The sequence below is a fragment of the Monodelphis domestica genome, chromosome 6 (assembly GCF_027887165.1).
Source record: "Monodelphis domestica isolate mMonDom1 chromosome 6, mMonDom1.pri, whole genome shotgun sequence".
In the NCBI taxonomy this organism is placed as follows: Eukaryota; Metazoa; Chordata; class Mammalia; order Didelphimorphia; family Didelphidae; genus Monodelphis; species Monodelphis domestica.
In genome coordinates this window covers 2,446,977-2,453,674 of record NC_077232.1, presented here as the reverse complement: position 1 = coordinate 2,453,674, position 6,698 = coordinate 2,446,977, and positions in this window count along the sequence as shown.

The window sequence follows — 6,698 nt, the reverse complement described above, 5'->3', positions numbered from 1 at the left end:
TTCTGACCTTTCTTCTTTAGCTTTCTCCTTTTGAACCAGTGATTTACTTTAGGTCAGTCCCCCTAGTCCCCTCCCTTGAGATGCTTCCCTTTCTAGCCCCTCCCTTTTTATGCTCCCTTCCCCTCCCCCCTCTCCTTCCCTCCCTTTTTGTACTCCCTCCCCCCACCCCCTCCTTAATTTTCCTTTCTTTCTTGCCCTAATGGATAAGATAGAATTCAGGATCCCACTGGATCTAGATGTTCTTCCCTCTCAGATTTGATTTCACTGAGAGTAAGGTTTAAGTAATTCCACTTCACGCTCTCTTCCTCTCCTTCTCATATGAGAGTTCTTCCCCTCCCCTTCCCATGTGTATCTTTATATGGGAAAGTTTATTCTATTGATTCCCCCCCTATTTCTTGAAGTTAATCTTAGTATTATCACGGTTCCCCCCTCCCTTTTCCTTTTTTTGCCCCAACTTTCCCCAAATCTTCTTAATTCCCCAATCTTTCCCTATGCATGTTTCTTCTAACTACTCTTATGATGATACAATTTATGAGAGTTACACAAAACATTTTCCCCACATATTAATATATATAATTAGATGTAAATGTAGTCCTTATAGAAGAGAGTTTGACTTAAAGAGAAAGATAAGATTTATCTCCTTTTCCCTTTCTTTCATATTTACCTTTTCATGTTTCTCTTGCTTTCTGTGCTTGGATATCAAATTTTCCACTAAGTTCTGGTCTTTTCTTAGCAAATGCTTGGAAATCTTCTATTTTGTTGAATGCCCATACTTTCCCCTGGAAGTATATAGTCAGTTTTGCTGGGTAGTTGATTCTTGGTTGGAGACCCAGCTCTCTTGCCTTTCTAAATATCGTGTTCCATGCTTTGCGGTCTCTTAGTGTATTAGCCGCTAAGTCGTGTGTGATCCTTATGGGAGCCCCCTTATATCTGAAGCTCTTCTTCTTGGCTTCTTGTAGGATTTTCTCCTTTACTTGGAAGCTCTTGAATTTGGCAATTACATTCCTAGGCGTTGTCTTTTGGGGATTTAGTATAGAAGGTGTTCTATGAATCCTTTCTATTTCTATTTTGCCCCCTTGCTCCAGAACGTGGGGGCAATTTTCTTTTATAATCTCCTCTAGAATAATATCCAATTTGTTGTTTACCTCTGGTTTTTCTGGGAGACTGATGATACGGAGATTTTCTCGTCTTCCTCTGTTCTCCAGGTCCGTGACCTTCTCAGTGAGATATTTTATGTTTTCTTCCAATTCATTAATTATTTGGGTTTGCTTTATTGATTCTTGCTGTTTTATCATCTCACTTTCTTCGAGGTGCTTAATTCTGGTCATTAGGGACTGGATTTGCTTTTCAGCCTTGTCTGCCCTTCTATTGGATGCTTCGAGTTCTTTTTCCAATTGAGCAGTCTTATCTGTCAGACAGCTGATCTCTTTCTCCCATTTTTCTTTCCAGAAGGTTTCCATCTTTTGGATAAGTTCCAGTTTGAGATCTTCCAGAGCTTGTTGATAGTTTCCATTTTGGGAGGCGTGTTCTGAATTTTTTTGGATTTCCTCCTCATTCTCCTCTTTTCCTTGGGTACTTCCACCATAAAAGTTTTCAATAGTCACTTTTTTCCCTTTCTTCCTGGAGGCTTGATTTTGGGCCATGTGAGCCATCCCTTTGGTGGTTTTATTTCCCTTTCCTTTTTGGTCTGGGATCTGGGTTATATGTGTGGTTTTTCTGTGAATTTAGGTTGCTTCAGACTAGTTCTTCCCAGCCTCAGAGCCCAGGTATTCAGCTCCGCCCAGATAAATCAGCGCGCGTTGTTCAGCGCAGCCCGCCCCAAGTCCAGGTCCGCTGGATTCTCCAGTGAAAGCGCCCTGAGACGTTTTTTCCTGGCAGTCCCCAGATCCCAAGGACCCTGGAGTGCCCCCCCAGACAGAGACGCTCCCCACTCACTCGCTGTCCCGGTGAGCGCTCAGGTAGCTCACTCTGGTTTAGTGGGGGAGGTGGGGTGGGGGAAGGGCGGCTCAGTTCACTTTTCTGTGCAAGCTTTTCCTTCTTATTTTAGTGTGGAAATGTTCAAGCCCCACGTACCTTTGCCTCTGTGGGGTACTGGGGAGTCCTTCTGTTCCTCCAAAGGTGATTTTATGCTCCTTTGATGTAGTCTATTTCGTTCGGTGCCGGGGAGAGGAAGCGTGCGGCGTCTAGATTGCAGCCATGATTACCCGGAAGTCTAAAGTATCAACTTTCAACAGAACTTTTGTATCTAAAATTGTGGATTTCCTTGTTTAGTGTCTTGTGAACCTCCAGAGCAAGTGATGGGCACAGTCTGGGTCTGGGGAAGAGACTCTGGCCTCAGAAATGCGGTAAGACCACAAGCTGAGTATTCCCCAGCCTCAAAGCCTGTAGCAGCCCCCCACCCAAGAGCTCAGAGTCATCGTAATAAAAGCAACAACAATAAATTACGGGTGTCTGAATGTGTGTGTATCTATATGTATAGATGTGTGTATATCCTAGATTTTATATATACATGTCTGTCTGTATAAACATGCACAAATGTATATACACACACATATATACACATGTACCCTATATATGTAGACTCTGTATTATAATGATATACACATGTGTATATGTGTATGTGCATGCAGATGTGTCGCATGTGTGCACACGGGTATATATGCACATACATGTATGTTCCTACAGGTGTGCAATCCTATATGGTGTGTATATCTAGACATAGAAGCATGTCTATGTACATATGTACATATGAGCACACATGTATTTGCACAGTGCTTCCCATATACTCAGTGTATCCTAAATTATATATGTATATCTATGTAAATACATGCATACATGTGTGCATCCCATATATAGATCAGGTATAATTCTATGTATACACATCATGTGTATAAGGTACACACATGTACATGTGTGTATATCAGACACATACCTCTGTACACATGCATGTGTGTGCATATATGTGAGAGTGGGTGGAGTGTGTACACACACACAGCCCTTTAAGGTTTGCAAAGCATTTTTTCCTACATGATTTAATTCACTCATCATAACCATCTTGTGGGATAGGTGCTACTATGACCCCCATTCTAAAAGTGAGGAAACTAAAGTAGAGATTAATACATGTCCAAGGTAGAATTTGAACTCAGGTCTTCTTGACTCCAAGTCCATCGCTTTCTCTTCTGTACCACTGAGCTCCTAGATCCTAGGGCTCAAAAGTAGTAGTAAATGAAGGTGCTTAGGAAGTTAGCCTAAGGCAGAGCTCACTGACTGCCTGAGATGACCTTTAGTAAATGGGCTTTTTACCAAGAGAATCACAGAACTGTCCATCAGGGTCCTTCTGTCTTCTGGCCTGGTCAAACCCCATCTGGAATGTTGTGTTCAGCTCTAAGTATCCCAGTTCTAGGAGGATCTTAAGGATCTAAAGAATATCCAAAGAAAGGTGCTTAAGAAGGGTTTGGGGTCCATGACAGATGAGCACAAGCTGAAGGAATGGATATGTTTAGCCAGAAGAAAAGGCTCGAGGGCATGTGACAGCTGTCCCTAGGCATCCAGAAGGCTATCATCTAAAAGAGCATGAGATTTGTTCTTTTTGGTCCCAGAAAGTAGAATCAGGAACTGTAAGGGAAAGTTTCAAAGAAGCCGATTTAGGCTTTCTATAGGCTTTAGGGGGTATGGGAGAGAACTTGATAAAAATTCAAATTGGCCCAAAAGGGAATGGGGGTATAGATATCAAAGTATGGCTCCCTTTTCCAGTAGTGTCTGGATGGTTCCTTGTCAGGGACAGTATAGAGAGAATTTCTCTTTTTTATTTTAGCTTTATTTGAGATCATGATTGCTATTCCCACTTTTTCCCCCTTTAGATGATGCATAATAAATTCTGCTCCAGTCCCTTACCATCTCTGTGTGTCACCCTGCCTCAAATGTGTTTCTTGTAAACAACATATAGTAGAATTCTGGTTTTTTAAATCCACTATGCTATCTGCTTCCATTTTATGGGTGAGTTCATCCCGTTCACATTCACAGTTATGATTAAAACTGTGTATTCCCCTCCATCTTATTTTCCCCTTTTAATTCTGTTTTTTTTTCCCTTTTACTCTGTTCCTCCTCACCAGTGTTTTGCTTTTTATCACCCCTTCATTTCCCCCTTCTTACTATTACCACCTCCCTTTCCTTGTCTTATTCCCCTTCTTCTTCTCTGCAGGGTAAAATAGGATTCTATACCCTAATGAGTATAGTTGTTATTCCCTCTCTGAACCAGGTACAATTAGAGTAAAGCATTAAAGTTAAGTTAAGCATTGCCCACCACCACCCTCATCCTCCCCTCTACTATAATAATTTTTCATTCCTCTTTATGTTATATAATTTGCCCATTCCATCTCACCCATCCCTTTTGAGAGAATTCCTTTTTAGGGACAAGATGGACTCTGTCCTCATGTATCTTTTGGCTCTGGGACTCTAGGATTCCTGGATATGGGGACGTAGTGTTCAAGTCTCTGATAAATTTTTAAAGCAACCAAAAGCAAAGATTCATTTCCCCCTATCCCCAGCAGAGAGGTTTCTATCCATATTCTCAGCCTTCTTTCTCATTCAGTTGAATTCCAGATCAAAACTGTTATAGTCTGAAGAAGGGATGGAGTGAGTGTCACTGTCACACCATGAACTAGTAATAAAGATGATCAATCATAGAGTTAATGCCTTTGCAAATGGAAAGTCATGAAGTCTCTTACCTGGACAGAAGCAAGGGCTGTTATCCCAAGTGTTAAAAGGGGGAAGCTGAATCCCAGAGGGCTAAGTGACTCATGCATCTGGAGCAGAAGCAAGAGAATATGCTCCATACAAGGCATTATGGAAGAACTCAGATTGTTTGGCATGAGAACTCTTTCTCAAGGCTGAGATAGCTGGATGATGTCTATATAGAAGTGTGTGCATGTGGATGGGGTGCTCAGGGAGGGGTAGTATCTCTGGTATGGAGGGCTTGTCGTGCCCTCCTAGGGCATCTCTCCAGCCTCTGACCCTCACCTGACACCCAGCTCTCACTTGTGGCTCCCAGTAGCTGCTAGCATGTGGCAGCGGTCATACCCCGGGCAACGGCTTTGACAGGCCGGCTAAACCTTGTGAGAGTAGCCATCGGGTCATCGACCCCTGGTGAACCAGGGCTTTGCTCACCCAGCATGTGAAGACTGCTTCGGCGGAACAGACGGAAGAAACCAACAAGAAGGTTCAACGGCTGAGAGGGCGACGCAGCAAAGCACTGTGGAGTGCTCAGGGCGTGTTGGAGCACAAAGGACAACACGACCACCCAATGCAGCTGAGGAAGTCTCCAGGTGTAACGACTTTTCATGCCACTGGACCCAGGCTTCCAACGCCGAGAGAGTGGGACTGTCTCTGTGCAATGACTTTTCCACTTAAATCTTCATGCACAATTGTCTTTGTGCACAAAAATGCACAAAGATAATTGTCATCCTCGGTTACCGAGAGACTACTACTACTACTACTACTACTACTACTACTACTACTACTACTACTACTACTACTGCAAGTGGATGCTATTCATTAAACCCAAGCCTATGGTCTTTCACAGAGCTAGATCCACATTAGAGCTGCAAAAATTAGACACAGATTCATTCTCACAATCAAAAAAGACTTCAGGTTCATGAAGCTGAATAGTCAGTCCTGATCTTGGGTTCAGGTGGCTCTCTGAGGTTGGAGCCCCATTGTCAGAACCTTTAAGTAACTTTATTTCCAGCGATCCTCCCAAGGATAGCTTATAAATCACCCAGGCAGCTAGAGGGCACAGAGGAAAGAATGTCACTGGGTCTTCAGTCAAGAAGACATGAATTCCAATCTGGCTTCAGATATTTACTAGCTGCAAATCAGTTAACCCTGATGTGCCTCAGTTTTGTCATCTGTAAAAGGGGCATGAAAATATTACCTACTTCCCAGTGTTACTGTCATTAGACCCACCTCCTGCAATTTAAAATATTATTAATAAATGTTATTATGAAAAGAAACATACATGATTTCATTTGCTCCTCTAGCATCACTTACATGGTACTTTAAAATTTGCAAAGCACTTTATGTAAATAGACATGCATGTGTGTGCATGTAAGTGTGTGTGTGTGTGTGTGTGTGTGTGTGTGTGTGTGTGTGATCTCTCATTTCAGCTTCATAACTACCTTGCTGGGAGTAAATCCTGAAGTTATTATTGTGAGAAGTGGGCTGTGTTGCTCTCAGAACATGTTTCTCAAAACCCTCTGGCTGAGCTGTGGGCTATTTCCAAGCATGCTAACAAGTGTTTTATCCCCAGAACCCTCTAATCATGAACCCCCCTGCTTTTGCTGGGCTTTGCCCAGAGTAGTCGGCCCCAGCATGCTACAGGTGTTCTAAGTTGTGGTTGTGCTGTTTTCTGGTTGGGTAAAGTCTTAGATCTTAAGTTTAGTCCAAGTTGGAAAATCTTAGCTTGGGAGTCTTGGCTCGCCATTTTCTGGGGGGGTGGGGTGAGGGCAGTCAGGGAAAAGAGGGGGGCTTGTGGTTAAAGCCTATAAAGGTGGGGTTCGGCTATAAGAGGGCGTACTTGTCCATGATCAGAGGGTGATGCCCCTTTTCATGAAAAAGAAATAAAAAGTCTGTCTTTTCTGCTCATACCCTCTGACTCCAAATTTTCATTGTGAGGGGCTGTCTCTATCCCCACCACATAC